This window comes from Choloepus didactylus, chromosome 3 (genome assembly GCF_015220235.1).
Source record: "Choloepus didactylus isolate mChoDid1 chromosome 3, mChoDid1.pri, whole genome shotgun sequence".
Lineage (NCBI taxonomy): Eukaryota > Metazoa > Chordata > Mammalia > Pilosa > Megalonychidae > Choloepus > Choloepus didactylus.
The window spans coordinates 99292153-99316330 of NC_051309.1; positions in this window are offsets into that span (position 1 = coordinate 99292153).

Consider the following 24178-nt stretch of genomic DNA (forward strand, 5'->3'; position numbering starts at 1 on the left):
TCACATTCTGACCATTTCAGAATGTTCCCAAACAACACGTGAGATCCTATCCATTATCCTCACCTGTCCAGGGAAACTTGCTCTTCCTCCCCATCAATTTGATTCTACAATGCATTATTTTAAAGTGTCTAAAGATCTACAAAGGTTTTATTGTTCATGTACCTGCACTAGACCTGTACATTTAGAACATTTCTAAAATATCCACCATTCCTTCCTTCTGCATGAAAGAAATGGAGGGAAGGAAGGGTGGGAGGATTCTCAAAGCCATTGCCAAATAACATCTGACTTTTTGGCATTAAACTGAGTACCTAGTCCTGAAATAACTTCAAATTAACCAGCAAAAAAAATTTTTATCTCTAAATTCTGAACAGAGATTCTTAAGCATTTTTGGTGCTATGGATCATTTTGGTAGTCTTTGAAGACAATGGTCTCCATTTCAGAATAATATTTTTAAACCAATAAACTAAAGTACATAGAAATAAATATACACCATGTACACTGAAATATAGTTTTGAAAATACTAAAAGCAAATGTGTTATTATATGTGTTTCCTTATTAATGAATTAAATAGCTAATTCTAGCAGTATTCTTAGTCACTACCACAATTTTGGAAGCAATAAGGAGCAGGAAATACATTGCAAAACATCTGCAATAATTACTTTGTGACATGTAAAATCTGTGATTTCTATTAGTGATAAAGCCACATGCACTCCTGATACTTCTTATATCCATAACTGAAGAAAATGCTAAATTTTACTTAGATATTGGTGAAAATAAAGATTATTACTACATATAGTCACATGCTATTGTTCCCTCTCAGAATGTATGGACCCCTAAATCCTATCCAAAGACCCTTGGGAGTCCATGGACCTCAGATTAAGAACCTCTGTCATACAAGTAAACCATAAACTGACCTTAAAGAGATACTTTGCATATCCTTCTATTCTTGTTTGGGAAGTTTAGAGAGATCTGAACATTATTTGGTAATACTCTGCAAATTAATATCCAAATACTCTTACAAACTACGTCTTCTCTATAAACATTAATGTCAAACTCTATTATGGTATCTTTGTAAAAGCCTGGTAAGGCAGCATATCACAGTTGGGTTCCTGTTCTCATTTAGCTTGGAGCATGGCCTAATGTGCATTGCTTTGTTTGCTCAAGGTGTGATTTTAATAGGAACAGTGCATTTGTACATTGTTATTCCCTTCATCATATGCCACTACCAACATATATAGAATTTGACCGTGGCATCATGTATTAATAACAAGAGGGAAATTGGTCATACTTATGATCCACAGCTTATACCTATTATATAAAAGTAGTACTATAATTGACACTCTGGTTGTTTGTTTCTCTTTGCATTCTAAAAGTGTGTTTGTGGAAAAACAGCACCTACATATTTAAATTTTGTAGAGCAGACATGTTACTTTCATTGCAAGAAGATAACTGCCAGATGTATAATGATGGTAGAAATATGTCTATAGATGCCCAGTATACCCTTATATATACCCCTATCATTCCTGTAGAAATTTCTTTTTCCAAAATGCTAAATGGAAATTTGTTAATTGAAAATTCCTGTATCAAATAGGTAGGTAGGCTTATATTAAAAGATGTTTCCTGGATTAGAAAGAGGATGTGGACAGTTAAGAAAGGTTTCCTTGCTTACTATAGATTGCCAGTGTACAATCACTTGATAATTGAAAAGAAAATGAAAGAACGCTTTTATGACATTACTACAATGAGATTCCCATAACCAAATGGCCCTTAGTTTTGGCCTTTTACTTACTTCAAGATTCTTTGTGAAAGAATAAGAAGGACTGAATTGGAGAACTAATTGACATTCATTCCTTTTCTGCCCTCCTCAACATGTTCTTTTAGGTGAAGAAGTGAATGAGCTATATTTTTGTTATGGCTATTTTAAATTTTATTTGACTTAAATTTTATTTGATTTTAAATCAAATAAATTCATATTGATAGTTTTGAAATTCAAATTGTTTTATAATCTTAAAAGAAAAAATGTACACAATACAATCCTCCTTTGCTTTTCTTAGCTAGCAATCTCAGGAAACAATAATTTCCAATTCTTTATGTGGTTTCTTCTTCATCTGGTCCTGCATTTGTAGCTAGCATACATTTCCTGCCATTTCCTGATGTCTGAGTTTTGAATATGACATTCCTACAATTGGAGGATGAAAATTTTCATGTCTAATACATATTTTCTATCCATACCTTCTATTATAGAAGAATCATTGTTTTCATGGATTTATATTCAGGGTACATAATATTATAACTTTTCACAGCTGAGGATTTAATGTTAAATAAATACATTTCAATAGTTGTACAATTTTTAAATTTTACTGGAAATATAAATCTTTTTTTAATCCCTTGGTTTTCATTCATCAACAGAAATATAAAACTCCTCTCCATGCAGTTTCATATATATATCACATATATATCATATATATCAGGAACATATATCTACAGTATACACATCACAAATAATATATATGATATTTACCATATCACACACATATATATATATATATATGAGATGTGTGTAAGTGTGTGTGTGTCTATTCATATATTGGTTGTATTTTTCACCTGAGAAAATCCCTTCCTGACTCATTTTTCTCCTGTTTCAGTCTGACTGATTGGTCCCTGGATATGCTGTTTACCTGTCATCCTGGGATTTCTCTTCAAGATTATCCATAGTATCATCTTTATCTATATGTTAATTCTATCTTCAATTTTCTGAACTCCATATCATCCTATTTTGAGGGTTTGGTTCTCATTATATGGAGCTTATTCTCTAGCAGTTTCTGGAGAAACAGAATCTATGTGAATTTTTAAGACATTTCATATCTGAAAATATCTTTATTCTCTCCCTCATACTGTCCTATTTTGGCTGAGCTTAGAATTCTAAATTAGAGATTTAGGCCCAGAATGTCTAAAGACTAAAGAGGACTGTCTAGTGTTATTGGGAAGTAATTCCTTTGTTTCCTGTGATCTCTTTTACTGTCTCAATGATTTTAAGAAACTCATTATCTCTGCTCCTCTAATATGTCATGATAAATGTAACTTGATAGATTTTCCACTGACTGTACTTATCATTTCATGAGAACTTTATTTCTGGAAATTGATTTTCTTGTATTATTTATATTATTTTTTCACCTGTTTTTTTGTAGTTTCTTCTTTGTGTAATTTCTTTTATAGGGTATTCTAGATAGGTTATCCAATTTTATATTTTTTTTGTCTTTGGTTCTACTTTTTGAAAAATTTTTCAAAATATTTCTTTTGGTTTTTCTGAAAATTTTAGTTAATTTTTATATATTAGAATTTCAAAGAAAAGATTTATTCTGTATAGTACAGATGTGGGTATATAGATGTTTATGATTTTAAAATATCCATGACTCCATTCCTTTTTCTAATGTTCATGAATTTAATTAGAGCCTAGCTACTTTTTTATATAGCCTACTAAAAAGTATATTCATATTTAATACTTGCCATATATATTTTGCTCATATACAATAAAATACTGATTTTTCTCAATAAATTTTTAAAGCCTTATATAGAAGAGTTACTTTTATCTGTTGAGAGGAGCCATTTATCATTTAAATCTATGCTCATAATTTTTATCAGATATAACTAATCTACAGATAAGATCTGGAGATCCTGACATTACATCAAACCATGTGATCTCTGTTCCCATATATTGTCCCCTTTCTCTGAGGATCCTGGTATCCAACCCAATAACACTTTCAACACTGTCTGCCCCATACATACACACAGACACACACATGTGTGAATATATATGTGCATTTTTCCTGACTAAATAAAAATATCTTTTAAAAGTTAAATATACATTATTTTTTTAAGTAAGTATATGGGGAGAAGCATTTCTGAAATGGCAGACTGAAGATCTTTGAAAATCTGCTCCTCCATAAAAGCAATGAGAACACTGATGAAAAAATCAATTTTTTCATAACTCCAGAAATTCACCAAGGGCATGCAAAAATCCAAGGGGACTGACCCAAGAAAAAAAGGCTGATTCTTGGTGAGAACAGAGTACTTTAACTTGCCCTTTTCCCAGCCCCCTCTACTCAGTTGCCTAGTAATCTTGAAAACTGAAAGCTTTGCAAATACAATAGTAGTAAACCAGCAGACTAGAAGCTGCTGGTGTGCTGGTGGGAGAGAATGGAATTGGAGTGCCCCAAAAGCTCCATCCCTAGAAAGTTGTCACTATTTGAGCTGTCTGACTGTTCTCTGGAAAAGTCTCATTCACCACGATTGTCTTTGTCTGACCTAACTCAGAGCACACTCAGTGAGACAGCACACTATCCCCAGAACACTCGTCAAAGCCACTCAGTGGCAAATATCTAACAATCTATGCCTGAGACAACAATAACTGTTGGAGCAAATCAGAGGCTGGTCAGAAAACTTAGATGGAAAATCTGGCAAATGAGATGTCCACAGGAGACTCTGAAAAGCTACGACATATTTCTGGACATCAAAAAAGCACTTACATGTGCAGGATTTTGCACATGCCCAGGATGAAGCTGAGAAGGTTCTAATCTCTCACTCTGGTTAAATTCAAATATTTACACAAGCAGGAAGTAAAGATTAAAGCAAAGTTATAATCAACTAAGTATTTAAGGCATGACACAACACACATGCAGAGCCTGTGATGGTTTGGAGGCTTTTAGGACCCCAGAAGATTATTATGTTCTTAAAGTTAATCCATTCTTGTGAGTGTGAACATATTGTAGGTAGGACTTTTTGCTTAGGTTACTCCAATTGGGACTTTACTGGAGTTCTATATAAGAGAATGAAACAGAGAAAGAAAGAAGCTGAGAAAGAATGCCACAGTAACAGAGAGGAAGCCACTGACACCAGAAGTTGGAAGCAATGAAACTTGGAAAAGAAGGAAGAAACCAATAGATGCCACCATGTGACTTGCATGCATCAGAGAAATCCAGGTTTGCCAGCAGCTGTCTTCAGAAAGAAGGTATCATCTTGATGATGCCTTGATTTGGACATTTTCAGTTTCAAAACTAAGCTTGTAAACTAATAAATTCCCATTGTTAAAAGCCAGCCATTTCTGGTATATTGCATTTGCATTTTGGCAGCTTAGCAGACTAAAATAAAGCTCTAAAACAAAGAGAGGAAGGCTTGTTGTTTCAAGGTATTTAAGGAAATTTCTTTCCAAATTGACTGCAAAACTAACCTAAAAGATACTTCAGTGACAACACCCGATAAAGAATGAAGAAATTATAGATTTAGTCCAAGTAAGTGACTAAACAAACAGCAAGAGCAACAACAACAAAAACTCTGGGAGAGGGGAGGGAGGATCTGGTTTCCTAAGCTGTCACATCATATTATCTAATATATGCAGAATTTGACAAAAATAAATATAAGACAAGAAGAGAAACAGAAAAGCATAGTCCATACTGAGGACAAAAAAGTAGTCAATAGAAGCTGCCCCTGAAGAAATCCAGATGTTAGAACTAGCAAACAGACTTTAAATCAAGTATTTTAAATATATTCAAAGAACTAAGGGAAATCAAACCTAAAGACATAAAGAAAATTATGACAACATTGTCTCTTTAAATTAAAAAAAAAAAAAAAATCACTGAAGAGAGAGAAATTTAAAAACTGAACCAAATAGATATTCTGGAGCTGAAGTATACAATAGTTGAAAATGACCCTACCAATAGATGCAGAAAAAGCATTTGACAAAATCCAATACCATTTCATGACAGAAAGACACAGAAAACTAGGAATAAAAGGAAACTTTCTCCACCTTATGAAGGGCATCTTTGCAAAACCCAAAATTAACCTTATACTTAATAGTGAATGACTTAATGCTTTCCCCCTAAGTTCAGGGACAGTGATGTTTGTTTTCACCATTTCTATTCAACATTGTACTGGAGGTTCTAGTAAAAGCAGTTAGACAACAAAAAGATATAAATGATGTGATGGTTAGGTTGATGTGTCACCTTGGCCAGGTGACGGGTCCCAGTTTTCTGGTCAAGCAAGCAATAGCCTAGCCATTACTGCAAGGATATTTCATGGCTGATTAATAAACTAGAAGACTGGTTTATTAAGTCGTAAGTCAATTGATTGCATCTGTGGCTGATTATATCTACAATCAATCAAGGGAGTGTCTTCCACAATGAGAGAATCCAATCAGTTGGATTTAATCCAAACAGTTAAGGGCTTTTAAGGGAAAAGGGAGAACTTTCACTTCTTCTTCAGCCAGCCAGCCTCTCCTGAGGAATTCATCAAAGACCTTCATTGGAGTTGTCAGCTCAGGGCCTGCTCTATGAAATTTGGACTCACGCATCCCCACAGTTGCTTGAGACACTTTTATAAAATCTCATATTTACAGACATCTCTGTTTCCCTAGAGAACCCTGATTAATACAAAATGCATCCATATTAGAAAAGAAATATGCTATCTATATTTACAAGTGGCATGAACTTCTATATAGAAAATTCTAAGTAATCTACAAAGAAAAACTACTATAACCAATAGACAAGTCCATACAAGATCAGTATACAAAATCCAATCATATTTATATTCACTATACATTAACAATTTGAAAAGGAAATGAAATAAAATTTCATTTACAAAAGCATCAAAACAACAAATTACTTAAATTTAATAAAAGAAGTATAAGACTTGTATGCTAAAAAATACGATACATTGTTGAGAGATATTTTAAAAAGACCTAAAAATTGAATCATATCCCACATTCATGGACCAGAAGACCTAATATTGTGAAATTGGCAATATGCCCCAAATTGATTCAAAATGTAAGCTCCATCAATATACCAGATGCCCATATTTTGTTTTGCAGAAATTTACAAGCTGATTCTAACATTATGGAAAATCACAGAATGTGGAACAGTCAAAACAGTAGTGTAAAATAATAACAAAGATGGAAGATTCACACTTCCATATTTCAAAACTTATTACAAAGCTATATAATCAAGACTATGTCATATTAACATAAGTATAAACTTATGAAAAAGGGAGTAGAATTGAGAGTACAAAAATAAACCCTTACATTCATGGTCTATTAATATTCAATTAGGTTGCCAATTCAAATCAATGGGTAAAGAATGGTTTCTTCCAACAAATAATGCAGGGACAACTGAATATCCATATGCAAAAGAATGATGTTGGAGTCCTAACTCACAGCATTAAAAATAACTCAAAATAGATCATAGACCTAAATGGACATTTTAAATCTATGAAACTTTTAGAAGAAAACATAGGCATAAATCTTTACAGTCTTGAATTAAGCAATGGTTTCTTAGGTAAAATAACAAAAGCACAAATGAAAAAAATGAAACAGATAAACTGACTTCATAAAAATTTAAAATTCTGCACTCAAAAGATGCTATCAAGAAAGTAAAATAATGATCCACAGAATGGAAAAATAATTGCAAATCTTATATCTGACAAAAGACTTATATCCAGAATCAATAAAAATTCTTGTAACATGATAAAAAGACAAATAACCCAATTAAAGATGGGCAAAGGATCTGAACAGATATTTCTTCAAAGAAGATACACATATAGTTGTTAACACATGAAAAGATGGTGTTCTAGTTTGCTAATGCTGCCTTTTCGCAAAACACCAGAAATGGATCGGCTTTTATAAAGGGGGTTTGTTTGGTTACACAGTTACATTCTTAAGGCCATAAAGTGTCCAAGGTAATGTATCAACAATTGGGTACCTTCACTGGAGGATGGCCAATGGCATCCAGGAAACCTCTGTTAGCTGGGAAGGCCCATGGCTGGCATCTATTCTGGAGTTCTGGTTTCAAAATGGCTTTCTCCCAGGACGTTCCTCTCTAGGCTGCAATTCCTCAAAAATGTCACTGTTAGTTGCTCTTGGGGCTTTTTCCTCTCTTAGCTTCTCCAGAAGTGGTTTGCTCTCAACCACTGTCTTCAAACTGTCTCTCATCTGCAGCTCCTCTCTCAGCTCCTGTGTGTTCTTCAAAGTGTCCCTCTTGACTGTGGCATGCTCATGACTTCTGTCTGAGCTTATACAGTGTTCTAGTAAACCAATCAAGGCCCATGCTGAATGGGGTGGCCACACCTCCATGGAAATTATCCAATGAAACATCTCACCTACAGTTGAGTGATCATATCTGCACGGAAACATCCAATCAAAAGTCTCCAACCCAATCAACACCAATACATTTCCTGGCCACACAGAACTGCATCAAAGATAATGGCATTTTGGGGGACATAATACATCCAAACCAGCACAGGTGGTCAATATGATTCGCCATTAGGGAAATGCTAATCAAAGCCACAATTATATATCACCTCACACCCACTAGAGTGGCTTAATAAAAAGGACAAAAATAACAAGTGTTGACAAGGATGTGGAAAAAATTGAATTACCGTATTTTGCTGGTGGGAATTTAAAAATGTAAAACTTCTTTGGATGATGTGGAGAGTTTCCATATGACCCAGAAATTCCACTCCTAAGTATATACCCAACAGAAATGAAAATATATGCCATACATACTTGTTCATCTATGATCATATCAATATTATTCTTAATAGCCAAAAAGAGGAAATGATCTAAATGTCTGTTAACTGATGAATGCATAAATTAAATGGGGAATATTATTTGGTCATATAAAGGAGTGTAGTGCTGACACGTGATAACGTGGATGATCCTTGAAAACATTATTCTAACTGAAAGAAGTCTATTACAAAATTTCACATATTGTATGATTCCATTTATGTGAAATGTGGAGAATAGACAAATCTGTAGAGACAGAGAATCAACTAGCGGTTGGCTAGGGGCTGTTGGGTGAGGACAAAATAGAAACTGACTGCCAGTGGGTAGAGGGTTTGTTTTGGAGGTGACGAAAATATTCTATAATGAAATACTAGTGATGGTCACACAGCTCTGAATATATTTTAAAAAAAAAACTTTAGTAGTCTTTAAATCGATACACATTATCACCTTATGTTATGTTAACTATTTCCCAACAAAACTTTTAAAAATATATGTTATAGAAAATGAAAAATAACAAAGCTAAAGAGAAAAAGAGGATACTTAGTCTCTTAAATGAATATAGTACTGTTAACATGCTTAAATATTTATCTTTCTTTTTATTTGTATTTTATTTGTTTTATTTGTGTTCATACTGTGTTAATTTTTTATTGTAAATTTGCATTAAAGATTACAGAGGAAATATATTTCCACCTGAGGAATGGTATGTTAATATAATGCATTAGCTTAACATTCTGTGGATTTACATTTTATAATTTGCCTAACTAGATGTTGGGCATTTAGTACTTGGCTCTGCACATCGATTACAAAATGTCCTCCAGAACTTTGGGATGGTTAAAAGATTCACATATTTCGGGTCTTTGGAAGTCCACTGTGCGAATTCAAGAATTATCTGACACTGAAGTTGTCTTTGAATGAAATAGACTCTGCTGACTGCTTTTTCTTGGTCAATTTCTCCATTTTTAGAGTCCTTTTTTTTTTTTTTTTTTTTTACAGTTATTGCTAGAGGGCGATTTGTTCCCATGCTACAGTCCACAAGTGCCAATCAAATTTGCACATATCTATTCTGTCGCATACATGTTATTCTTAGTTCTTTGGGCAAGCTTCCTTTTGAAGTTATAAATAGAAATTTCAGCACAGTAAGGACAAATCAGTCAGGGCTTTAATAGTAATGGTGACACAGGAATATGGGTAAGTGCAATATCAGTTTAGATATGACTTGTGGATGCCTCTGTTGCTTATCCATTTTATCTGGCTTGTTAAAATGCCTCAAAGTCTAGTTTACTGAAAGATGATTATAACAGGAGGAAAATATCCACAAACATATTTTCAGGATTAAAAATTAAGTTAATATTTTGGATTACACGAGTACGACCATAAATTCTTATTTTATTACCACATTTAAACATTGTTATTAACTAAGATAGACATTTTTGAGAACTTTATAAAGTTGTTCTCATGTGTATTGCCCCTATCATTGTACAACTGTTTCCTATTGCTTGAACATAGCTGTTCTCCCTAGCATCTGATTTGTTGCCACATGATACATTTTACATGCTGCAGCCAGCACTACTTCAGTGTACATATCACTTTTCTTTTTAAAGAATTCAATAAATTTGCATTGTCCTAATACTAAAATCAAAATTCATTTATATGACTTAATAAGACTTCCAGGCTTTCTAGTCTCCCTCTCTTACTTTCTTCAGTGCATTTCAATAAAGTCATACAAAACTTCTTTTAATTTTCAAATATATTACCTGACTTTTCTTTACATTTCATACTTTTTCACTATCTACAACAATATTTTATCCACACTCTTTTGGCTCTTAGATCATTACTTAATAGAATTCTTTTATCAATTTTCAGAAAGGGTTAGTATCTGTTCCTTTCCCTGTCATACAAAGAACCATATTTTAATCTAATTATTCACTTTATTTCCATCTTCCATGATAGACTTTAAGTATTGTGGGGAAGGAACAGTAGCTTTTATTTTTCACTATGTAATTTTCAATGCCCAGCGTATTTTAAAACTCTTAATACGTGTTTAATTTTCTAATAAATGAAAGGGCAAAATACTGTTATTCTTATGCTCTCACAAATACTGCATGTTTATATATGCTTGTGTTTGCCTCATTAAATGACTTTTGTGACTTCTAGGTTTATTTTTTGACAGTAATGCATATTTCTTCTTACTTGTTTTTGGAGAGAGACAGTTTATTATGTCAATAGGAACAGCTACTGATTAGTCAAAATATATATCTTTTCTAGCAGTAATTCTTTGTAAAATTTGTGAGATTGGCATTATAAGGAATTGTATTCAAATATTCATTTTAGTATCCACAAGTTTTCATTTTTTTTTCGTATTTAAGGCATAGCTACCCTCTTCTAATGCTTCTGCAAATAGAACCCGTTATTTAGCATAATGTCTCTTTACTTATAATTATTTTAACAATGTTAAACTTTATCTTACCCCCGAGGTTTAGAAAACAGCCACAGTTAAGACTCTCACTCCACCCCCTCCCATCCTTTTGTGTTCCAAGAAATGGCTAACTGTAAAAGACCACTCTGCCCTCGCACATTTTGAGATAAACCCAGTGTCCCTCTTTCCTCAAGACTCCTACAAGACTTGCAATTGTTTACTTGCCTCTATAAAACTCCTGGCTCTCTTCCTTTTCTTTGAGGCATTCCTTATTAATTAATATTCTTTCTCTTGAAATAGCCCAAATAAAATCATCTCCTTAATTGTCTGGTGCACTTTTACTTTCAATGTTTAGGTGCAGTGACTAGGATGGGATTGGACCTCACTTTACACCTCTGTTTACTCCACCCAGGTAGCACAGACACTGACAGTCTCTTGTGCTTTGTTCCTGACTGGCAATCTGGGGTGCAATAGACTCTGACTCCTGACCCTGTGCCCCAGACTCTTCTTGTCCATTGATATCATAGTAATGATTTGATTTCAATTTTTTTGAATATATACTTGACTTCTGGTGCCAGCTTCTTTTGGCTTTATGATCTGACCATTTGGTGAGCTATGCAAATGAATTAACATGCCATAGAGACTATCTGTGTTAGTCTTTTTGTTATTGTTTGAGCTCAAATCAACTAAGAAGTTCATGCCTATTGGGAAGTGGATACCTGGACCGGTGAGTTTTGTATTTATATTTATTTGTGTTTACATATTTATGTTTGACCAATGGCTGAATTTTAGTATTGAAATGACATGCTTTCTCTGTCTTTCTGTGTCTGTAGATTTACATGTCTGTTTTCAGAAAGGATTTTATGTCTGATGCTGTATTAGAAGTTCCTACAGATTTGTCAACATCCTTGATATCCATGATATAGTCATAGTTACCAGAGTCCTTAGTGCTTTGATTGACATTAGACAATAATATAACACATCAGTCACAATTTTAGTTTTTTAAATGTTAACTTGGTTGCAACTTTATTTCTTTAATTTGAACATAGCATTTTCTAGTCCATTGGTTTTCAATTGTGTATTTAAAACATAACAGTAACTATATTTTATAGTGAATCTGCTTTCCAAGATCTTTGTGTAACTTCAAACCATAGTATAATACTAAATTGACTTATTTAATGGTCATTCATTTGATACCTAGAACATTTCTAAGCAAGAGAATGCTGAAACATTATTACTAAGCATAATTTATATTTATATATTTTACTTCTTGTTTAATATGCTAAAATTATACATATTCATAAAATTATAGATAATATATTGGATGTGCCAATGTTATGGTCATTTTTTAACTTTGAAAATTTGTACTGTAAAGAATTTATTGTTTGTATACAGAAAATTATAGAAAGTTTGCCAAAATGAAATTTTAATTTTCATGGCCAAAGCTGGCTAGCTAAGGTTTGATGTATTTATTTATGAGATTTTTCATAAACATTTAGTATCAAATATTATATTGATGCAATTTTGGTTTTCTCTTTTTGGATTATTAATCTACCCTTGATAAGAAAGTGTAAAATGTTATTCTTTACAGATTTGGTGTCTTCCAGAATACATTTCTATAGTTTATATTGACACTATTATGTCCTTATTTAAGAAAACAAAAGTCTTCTCACATTTGAAAGAGCTATAGTCATGTAACCTCCTATGTCTACTTTTACAATCTTTGATTGTCTCAGTTTGCTAAAGTTGCCGAAATGCAATACACAAGAAATGGGCTGGCTTTTAACAGTGGTGATTTATTAGGTTACAAGTTACAAATCTAAAGCCATGAAAATATCCAAATTAAGGCATCAACAGGAGGATACCTTCTCTGAGGAAAGGCTGCTGGCATATGGGGTTCCTTGTCACATGAGAAGGCTCATGGCGATGCCCGCTGGTCCTTCTCTCCTGGCTTCTGGTTTCAATGGCTGTCTCCAAATGTCTCTGGGTGTTTCTCTCTCAGCTTGTCTAGGTCCTTCTTGCTTCTCCCGGGCATTTTCAGTTTAAGATAACTCTCTCTCCATGAGCTCTTTAAAGGAATCCTTTTATACTCTCATAGAGGACTCTAACAAGGGGATTAAGCCCATCTTGAATGGTCAGTGTCACATCTCCTAATCAGAACGTCCCGCCCACAATAGGTCTGCACCCACAAGAGATGGATTAAAAGAACATAGGCTTTTCTGGGTTACATAACAGATTCAAACCAGCACAATTGTCATTTTGGTTAAATAAACAACTAAGTATCGTTTTCCTGTAACCCGTGATCCTATCTTAGTCAACTGTTCAATTCCTGACAAATTTTGATACCTTGCCTTTTCAAAATCAAATCCTAAATGATATCTTTTGCTCTTAAAACTGTCTTTGAGATTTCCCAGAGGGCCTCTAGAAAATCACAAAGGGTTTGTTCTCTTACCTTGTCAAAAGAGAGGTACCAGAAAGAATAAAGTTTACTTGATATGTTATTGATGAGTTGCATGGGAAGAGAAGTCAAATCAGAAAAGATTCTTAGCCTTCCTGGGTTAAATTTTATTGATAAAAAGCTATTACTACATTTTTTTTTATTTTAAATCTTCATTTTATTGAGATATATTCACATACCATGCAGTCATACAAAACAAATCATACATTCGATTGTTCACAGTACCATTACATAGTTGTACATTCATCACCTAAATCAATCCCTGACACCTTCATTAGCACACACACAAAAATAACAAGAATAATAATTAAAGTGAAAAAGAGCAATTAAAGTAAAAAAGAACACTGGGTGCCTTTTTTTGTTTGTTTGTTTCCTTCCCCTATTTTTCTACTCATCCATCCATAAACTAGACAGAGGGGAGTGTGGTCCTTGTGGCTTTCCCAAGCCCATTGTCACCCCTCATAAGCTACATTTTTATACAATTGTCTTCGAGATTCATGGGTTCTGGGTTGTAGTTTGATAGTTTCAGGTATCTACCACTAGCTACCCCAATTCATTAGAACCTAAAAAGGGTTGTCTATATTGTGCATAAGAGTGCCCACCAGAGTGACCTCTCGGCTCCTTTTGGAATCTCTCTGCTACTGAAGCTTATTTCATTTCCTTTCACATCCCCCTTTTGGTCAAGAAGATGTTCTCCATCCCACGATGCCGGGTCTATATTCCTCCCCAGGAGTCATATTCCACATTGCCAGGGAGATTCACTCCCCTGGGTGTCTGATCCCACGTAGGGGGGAGGGCAGTGATTTCACCTTTCAAGTTGGCTTAGCTAGAGAGAGGGCCACATCTGAGCAACAAAGAGGCATTCGGGAGGAGGCTTTTAGGCACAATTATAGGGGGGCCTAGCCTCTCCTTTGCAGCAACTGTCTTCCCAAGGGTAAATCCTGTGGTAGAGGGCTCAACCCATCAAACCACCAGTCCCCTATATCTGTGGTCATGTTAGCAACCATCGAGGTGGGGTAGGCGAATACCCCTGCATTCTCCACAGGCTCCTCAAGGGGGCTCTACATACTTTTTTCCTTGTTTTTTTTTTTTTTTTTTAACTTTTTTTAATCAACTGTATGAAAAATTAAAAAATTTAAAAAAAATAATTAAAAAAAAATCTGCAATAGAAGAACATTTCAAAGAGACCATAACAAGGGAGTAAGAAAAAGACAACTAACCTAAGATAACTATTTTACTTCCAACATGTTCCTACTCTACTCCAAGAAAGTTACCTAATATAGCAACATTTCTGTGAACTTGTTCCTACTATACCCATCAGAAATTAACAGACCATAGTCATTCCTGGGCACTCCCAGAACGTTAAATTAATTAATACATTTATTTTAGAAATTGTATGCTGTATGGGAAATTCCTAGAAATTTGTCAGTGTTCTTGATATATATAATATATTTTTATTTACCAGACCCCTTTGGCTGCTTTGCTTAATATGAGATGACAGTCATAATTCAGTTAGTTTTTAAAATGTTTACGTGGTTGCAACTTTCTTTAATTTGAATGTAGCACCTTATAGGTCATAGGGAATTCACAGGAATTAACTAAAGAGTTTTATTAATATACAGATTTTTAGAACGTACTCCAGACTTACACAATCCTTTCTTTGACAGTCTTGATAGATTCTTGGTATATTCTAAGTACGTGTTCATTATATTCATGGTAGATTACATTAGGATTTTTAGATGCTATATATGAAAATTTTTCCCTCTATAAGGCTTATGGTCATTCATGTTTATAAATTAGATGTCATATCTATTTTTGAAAATAGAATGTATTATGTTTAAAGATATTTTGTCTAAAATATTTTTGTATTATCTTTTATTTTGTTTTATATGACATAAAATCAAACAAATTTCCAGTTGCATTATTGTTTTTTTACTTTTTATTTTGAAATAATTGAAACTTACAGGACATTTGCAAAAATACTACAAACCCCATACACAGAACTCCAACATAGCCCATCCCCAGATAGTCAGATACACCAATTTTAACATTTTGCAACATTTGCTGTATCATTCTTTCTATCTATCATCTATCAATCATATGAACATTTGAGAGCAGGCTGCACACATCATACTCCTTGAAAACATAATACTTCCACATGCATTTCTGACAAAGAAGTATATTCACTTATGTAATCACCTTAAGTGCAGTTATCATTCTCAAGAAATTTAATATTGATATAAAGCTTATATCTATATTCCAATTTTTTCTTATGTACCATAATGTCCTTTGGGCCTTTTCTCTTCCATTCTTAGTTCCCATCCAGTAGCATGTATTGCATTTAATTGTCATAATCTCTTTAGTTTCTCTTTCTGCCTGTTTTTCAATTGTGGAAACATATGTATATGTATAACATAAATCTTCCCATTCCAACCCATCCCAAGCATACTGCTCTATGGGATTAATCATATTCACAGTATTGCAGTACCCTTACCCATCATTCATTATTAGAACTTTCCCTGCACTCCAAACAAAACTTATACTCATTTTGCGTTAAATCCCCATGCCCCTGCCCCAATTCCTGGTAACCTATACACTACTTTTTGTCTCTGTAATTTTGCATATTCTCTGTTACTATTTTTGTGGTTACTATGAGGCTTAAATTTAACATCGTAAATCTATAACAATCCCATTTGCTGTGATCCCAATTTAGCTTCAATACAACACACATAATATGTTCCTATACTCCTTCATCCCCCCACCTTTATGTAGTTCTTGTCACAAATTACTTGTTTATGCATTATGAGACCCAAACCACTGATTTATCACTATGTTTTGTACATTTGCCTTTCAGATTCTGTAGGAAGTAAAAAGTGGAGTAACAAACCAAAAATACAATAGTACTGGTATTTATATTTTCCTTCATCATTATCTTTACTGGAGAGCTTTATTTCTTCATGTGAGTTCAGTCACCTGTCCAGTTTCCTTTCCTTCCAACTTGCAAAACAACCTTCAGCATTTCTTGTGGAGCCAGTCTAGTGTTAGCAAAATCCCTCAGCTTTAGTTTATCTAGGAATGTCTTAACCAACCTTCATTTTTGAGAGACAGTTTTGCTGGATACAGAATTCTTGGGTGGCAGTTATTTTTGCTTTCGGTACGTTAAATATGTCTTCCCACTGCCTTCTTGTCTCCATGGTTTCTGACGGGAAAACTTTTTTAGGGGTTTGTACTTTCTGAGTTTATCCCCCTCTTGTTCCAAGCTCTAAGCTTCAGCCTTCTTCACTCCACCTCCATGGCCTCCATGGTTTCTTCCAGCAGTTCCAGTCTCAGTGGCATCACCATCTGTGTCAGAACAGCTGTGGTACCAGGGATAAAGTGGTATTGGTCTAGCCTCTTCACCATCTCTGTAGATGAGCTCAGCATCCACAGCAGCTTAGTGCCAATACCCATGATCACAATGTATCACACTGCTCCAAGAACCCAGGTAACCCAGGATCCCTGTAGTGATGGCTTCCACCAGCAGCTTCTATGCCACCTCCAGCATTATGTTCAGCTGGAAACAGCCCTCAAGCACCATGAGGGTGCCCTCCTGGCTGGAGCCCAGAGCCATGAAGGGCAGGTGGCTATAGGAACCATGGGGATGCACAGACCTTAATCTTATTGAGGATCCATTGTATGTGACAAGTTGCTTTTCTCTTGTGATTTTCAGAATTCTCTATTTTTGGCATTCAACAGTTTTTTTAAAACATGGCACAGTGTGGTCTGTTTGGGTTTATCCTGTTTGGAGTTCATTAAACATCTTGGATGTGAACTTTCATATCTTACATTAAATTTGGGAAGTTTTAAATCATTGTATCTTTGAATATTCCCTCTGATCCTTTCGCTCTTTCTTCTCTTTCCAGTGTTCCCACAATACATATGTTGGTACACTTGATGGTTTCTCACATATTCCTCAGCCTCTCTTCACTTTTCTTCATTCTTTATTCTTTATGCTTCTCTGACTGGATGATTTCAGTTGTCTTATCTTCAAGTTCACTGATTCTTCCCTATACAAGTTCCAATCTGCTCTTGAAACATCTAGGGAATATTAAATTTCTGATCTTCAGATCTATTTGGCTTCTTTTCATAATTTCCAGCTCTCTATTCATATTTTCTTTGTGTTCATCTATCATTTATCTTGTTTGCTATAATTCTTTAGCTCTTTGAGCATATTTAGAACCATGTTTTAAAGTCTTTGTTTGCTATGTCCCAGGTTTTATCCTCCTCATTTATGGTTTCTAGTATTTTAATCTTCTCCTCTGCTTGGGCCATCACTTCTTATTTCTTTGTATGTTTTGTAATTTTTGTTAATACTTGGACATGCTGACATTTTATTGTGTTATCACTGCCAGTTAGTCCCTAAGGCATCTGTTCTTTGAATGCCAGGAGCTAGCAAGAAAAACAACAACAAAAAAAAATAGAAAAGAAAAAGAATAAAAATAAATAAAACACCTTTCCCAGTCTTTGCAGATTGACCTGAGCTTATATTTACAAAAAGTATAGAGAATAACTCCAGGCCAAAGCATAGGGGCCTTTCTCATCCCTTCTCGCTATGTGTCTTGTCTTGGGTATGAGTGTTTGGTTCTAGGAATTCCCCTGTTTACATGGATATGAATGTCCCCTCTTACCTAGGAAACAATTTCCTCATGGTCCTGGGCACTGCACTGTATGTACTATAGCCAGCAATCACTTTCCCCAGGCAGCATGACTTGACTGCTGTCCTACCATATTCTGTAGTAGTGGTCTGTGTGCCATCTTTATCTGCCGGGCATGTTCTGGGATAGTGAGTCCCTCAGTCCCTCAGATTGGGTCAGATATACAAGATTCCAGTATGTTCACAAGGGTTACTTGATTCCTTCCAGAACCAGGACCTGGAATTCACCCTGGAAGCCTAGGTATGCTCTGATTAGTCTGTGAGGGGTTGGGGAGGGGCCAGTCAGGGCAACACAAGATCCTACCACTTTTAATTAGACTCTTCCTTGATTGAGGGCATATCGTGTTACTGGAGTCCTTTAACTGTTTTCTGGAGCTTTGAGAAAGATGTTTCTGCCAGTTTGTACTGGTTGTTCAAAGCTTCTATGGGGGACAGAGCCCCGAAGCTTCTCTGCCATCTTGATCTGGGCCACACTATTCTTATAATGAACCCTCCTCAGATCTTTTAATTTGAAAATCAGTAATAAGTTAAACACAGTCTTTGAAAGTTTTTTCCACCTGTTCTGGTTTGCTTATGCTGCCATTATGCCAAATACCAGAAATGGATCAGCTTTTATTAAGGGGGTATATTTGGTTACAAATTTACAGTCCTGAGGAGATAAAAATGCCCAAACTAAGGCATCAACAAGAGGATTCCTTCACTAAAGGAAGGCCAATGGTGTCAGCTGGGAAGGCATGTGGCTGGTGTCTGCTGGTCCTTTGCTCCCAGTTTGCATTTCAAAACGGCATTCTCCAAAATGTCTCTGGGTCTCTCTTAGCTTCTCTGGAGCAAACTCTGGGTATCATCTCTTGGCTTAGCATCTCCAAACATTCTTCTGTCTACATCTCCAACCATCTTTAAGTGTCATCAAGGATCTGGGTCTGTGTCAGTTCTTAGCTTCTTTCTTAAATACTCCAGTGAACTAATCAAGACCCACCCTGAATGGGTGGGGCCACACCTCCATGGAAATAATTCAATCAAAAGTATCACCCACATTTGGGTGAGTCACATCTCCATGGAAACACTCAATCAAAAGTTTCTGCCCTGATCAAGAGACTAATAAATCTGCCCCCACAAGATTGCATTAAAGAACCTGGCTTTTTTGGGGGACATAATATATCCAAGCCAGCACACCACCTATGGATAATTTTTTTGTTTGTTTTATTCTGATACTGGTCTGAAAATATTTACAATCAGCTTACAGGTCAACATGCTTCATCTTCAACAAAGGCCAACTGTCTCAGAGCCCTGTGGAAAAGGACTATGCAAAGTACTTTTGGGTACAGGCTTCTGACAGCATTGTTTAAACTACTGAACCTGTTAAGTAAAATAAATTGCCTACCTACATTGGCATTGCTGGGAGTGATCCCTTTTAAGAGAAGCCACAGGGATTTTCTAAAGAGTTTAAAATAAAAATGGAGACTTTCTCAAGAAAATTGAATGTGCCCTGTAAACGTTTCCATTTAAACAATTGGAAATAAGCTCATTTTAGTCCAATAGAGGTAGCTAATCAAAAATAGAAAAATTTACTTTAAAACCCATGTATGATCATACCACCCCCCCCCCCTTTGTAAGATCCTCCTTTATGAAAGGAACCTAGATGTCAATCAATTACTGTAACTTTCCCTTTGGGAATACCTTATGTTCCAACCCAGATTAGCCCCAAGACTAAAGAACACACCTGGCACAGTGTTATCCATGAGTATAATTAGCATTCTGCTCAGAGAGAGAGAAAGCAGAGTGCCAAGGGGAAGAGGTGTCCTATAAAGGTTGTGACAACAGAGTTTCTTGCAAAATTTGGTTACAACAGCATCTTGCAAGATTTGGTTACAACAGGATCTCATGAGATTTGGTTACAAGAAGGTCTCACAAGATTTGATTACTAACAGTGATTAGGGGAGGGAGGTTTTAATGTTTTACCCCTGAAGGGGGGTTGGGGCCTGTTGCCTTTTAATGTCTTTCCTGGTCATGTAGGCGACTGTGTGCAGCTGAAGGGCTGGGGCCCCAGGCCCTGGGTCCTCACACCTTAATTGCCTTTTTAAGCCAATGTAGCTTGCTTTGGTTTGAGCTCAACTTGCTTGAGCAGTTTGTCTTTCAATAAGCCCATTATATTGGTTATTATTGGTGATTTAGTTTCTTTAGACAGACCATTCCATTGGACTGAGTCAGGATTTCTAGAATTCTAGTTATGAATTAGATGGGCTCATGATATGATAAAGCAATATTGATGAGAAAAATAGTTACATAGAACTGAATTAACTGATGAGAGATTATTGTGGGTTTTGCTTAGAGTGTTTTTGATAGTTTGGGGTTCTGTTTTTCTGGACATGTAAAGAACCCCTTTATCTTTTATATTAGTTATCTAAAACTAATAAATGAAATTTTTGTAAGCTTAAATAAAACACTTGTACATGATATCTTTTTCTCCTTGCCCCATCCCTCCAGAATTCAAACACTCTTATTTAGTACTCTTATTTTCATAGAAATATAATTATTTGAGTAGATTCAATAAGAATATGTCCTCCTTGTTACCAGGACATATTTGGAAACATATGCAACTAAGACTTTGCCTGGAATATCATATTTGAGACTGATGTCTATTAATCAGATATGACCAGACACTTTTAAGGAACTAAGCTTGGCTGATTAGATCTAATGATCACAAGGCCCTCATAGGCAAACTAGTCTGGTACCTTTTTTAGAGAGTTCTCGGTCATACAAGAGAGTAGGGAAGATAATTTTCTGGAAAGCCAGAAAATAAGATATCTTGGGTCCTTTAAGAGAGAAATTACCTAGATTTATAGGTACTGCAGATAATGACTAGTTTGTATTAATTTTCTATTGCTGCTGTTTAAAAAATTATCACAAACTTGGTGGCTTAAAACAATACAAATTTGTTATCTTTCAGTTCTGTAGTTCAAAAGTCCAGACTGGGTCTCCCTGGGCTAAAATCCTAGTGTTAAGAGCTACATTCCTTTCTGAAGCTTCTAGGAGAGAATCCGTATTCTTATCCTTTCCAGCTTCTAGAAGCTGTCCACATTCCTTGGCTCCCAGCCTCCTTCCTCCGTCTTCAAAGTCAGCACAAAGTCATATCACATGATTCAGACATCCTCTTCTGCCTCCCTCTTCCATAATTGAGTCTTAAATGACCCACTCAGATAATCCAGGATAATACTTCAAGTTCAGCTGATTATCAATCTTAATTCCAACTTCAGCCTTAATTGCCCTTTGTTAGCTAATGTAACTTATTCACAGTTTCCAGGGAATAGTTTGTTCACATTTGGGAGGAATCATAATTCTGCCTACCATACCAGCTCCTGGCTTGACTTTTACCCTCCAGGAGTTTAAATGTCTGATCTGAGGTTCTTTATGAAAATTTCCAGCAAAGCAAATTTGAGAAGGCCTATATGGTAAATTAGCATTCTTGCCAAATCTATATAAATCATCAAGCAAAATTTAATGAAACCAGTCTTAATTTGTAATCAATAATAATCTTTATTTGATATTACTTTTGATCAAAAGAAGGGCTACCGTAATGATAAATTTTGTGTTTCAATGGCAAATTTCATCACCTTATGGTTTATCAGATTCAAGCCCTGTTCATTACTTTTAGAGCTATTTTGTAGCTCTTTGTAAATTGCCAGTAATTAATGGATATGCAGACTCTCTTTTCTGATAGAGATTCAACTGACTTTCTACTCTTCTGTAGAAAAAATATTTTGGTATTTCTTTCGAAATTGGACTGGATTCTATTACCTTGCCCAAATTTATTAATCCCTAACAAATTTTCAATTCTTCCAGTTTCCTTACTATCTGTCTAAAATCCTCCAAACTAACTCTTCCAATGTTACTCCCTCTTGTCTGACTCAGTGTCATTGAGAACTAAAATCTGACTTTCCAGATCCCTATTGTGGCTATAGATTTACTTGGGCCTGGCCCTTTATCCCAGGGTCTGAAAAAGTTCTGGGACCTGAAATCAGATATCAGATATATCTTGATAGAAATCTACTCAATATAAATCTTGAAGGACTGACCACTAAAACTGACGTCTCATAGGCCAAGATTCTCCCTGGACAAGCTGCTATCTGTACCACTAAAGATGTCTCTGATGAAATTCTCAAATCATACATGTAAGAGTTAACCAGAATTGTGGTCAATATCACCAAGGTCACTAACTTTACAGCTCAAGAGCTTCAAGAACTCAATTAGCAGTGCTGCAAAACCAAAAGATTTTCTTCAGACATGCTCTTTGAATCCACCAAATGGGTCATCCTCAGTGTTCAACAGCTGACTCACTATTTTAAATGAGTTATTATGTTAATATTTCTCTTTTTTTATTTTAGACAATCCTCTTTTAAGATGCCTGCTCTCCAAAACAAACTAACCCTTGCCACCACCTCTCAACAGATGGTTTAACCAGTTTTATAGGAAAAACACCAACAAGAATCCTAAAGCAACTATTTCTTACACCTGGCTTCATCTCAGTTAGGTTTATGATCATCTCAGTGTTGTCCAGTGACAAACAAAACATGCTTTGAACAACAGGGAGGATTGATAATGTCGAATTTTATCTGAGCTCTGTGCTTCTAGAAAGTATCCAGAGTTAAGGAATCTCACAGGATCACCCTTGTTTTCAAATTTTCAAAATAAAAAACTAGCCTCCATCTTTCTTTGTGATCCCCATAATACTTGCAGATAACTCCCTCAGTTACTTACATCTATAAAATCCCAGGCCTCCTTCTTTTTCTTTGAGACATTCCTTTACAATAATGATGTTATATAACATTCCAACATTCTTACATTAGTAAACATTATTTCTATTGCAATGTCCTGAAGAAAACATCTCCTTAATTGTCTGCTCTACTTCATCTTTCACAATCTTAGCACTTTAAAGTACACTGCTTCACCAAAGGGTTAATTATATATTATAATGATAATGATGACCATGATGATAATGATGATAGTAGTATCTAACACATATAATTGTGCTTATTCTGTCCCTGGCACTATTCTAAGCATGGAATATATAGCAACCATTTAAGCAGATATAAATGTTTTCTCTTCTCCCATTTAACTTATTTATACTTCTATTAGTGAAGCTATCACAAGATGCAATTATTTATTCACACATCAATAAATTTAGAATTTCTTATGACTATAAACTACTTTTCTGTAGTTGTTTCTGTCACTTTTGTATGTGTTTTTGAGAAATGTGTTTTAGTTTTTTTCACATAAAAGAGAATTTAATGAAAGTCTTAAAATGAAAATAATCAAATCTTCCATAGATTGTTTATTATTTAACTTATTTGAATAGCAATGGCAATATTTCCTTGTGAAATTCCTAGGATCTTTCCTTACTCCAGTAATTCAAAATTGTAATTAAGCGTAGTATTGCCTGAAAGATTAGCATTTCTACCATTAGAAAAATATAGTAATTATAAAATTTGAAATAATTATGGCTCTCCTTTTCTTTATACTAAAATAATTAACAGATTTGTTTTGCACAATTAGTGCATTAAATGTGAACTGTAAAAAATCTAGGATTCATAGATTATTTCTTTATTAGTTTCCTATTGCTGCCATTACAAATTATCATAGATTAAATGGGTTAAAACAGTAATATTTATTTGCTTACAGTTCTGGAAGTCAGAAACCGTAAGAGAATTTTACAAGGCTAAAATCAAAATGTCAGAAGGGCTGCATTCCTTTTGGGGAGTAGAGAATCTGTTTTCTTGCATTTTCTGGCTTTTTAGAGGCCACTTTAATTTTTTTACTTGTGGACTCTTCCTCCATACTCAGAGTGCATCATCACTTATGATTGCATTGGACCCACATGGATAATCCAGGATAATCTTCCCATCTAAAAATCCTTAACTCAATCACAATTGTGAAGTAGCTTTGTCATATAAGGTAACATAATTATAAACTCCTGGAAATAGGATTTGGGACTTGGACATCTTTGTGGAACCATGATTTAGCCTATCATAGTTTCTTTTTAAACTGCATTTAAGCCAGGTAATT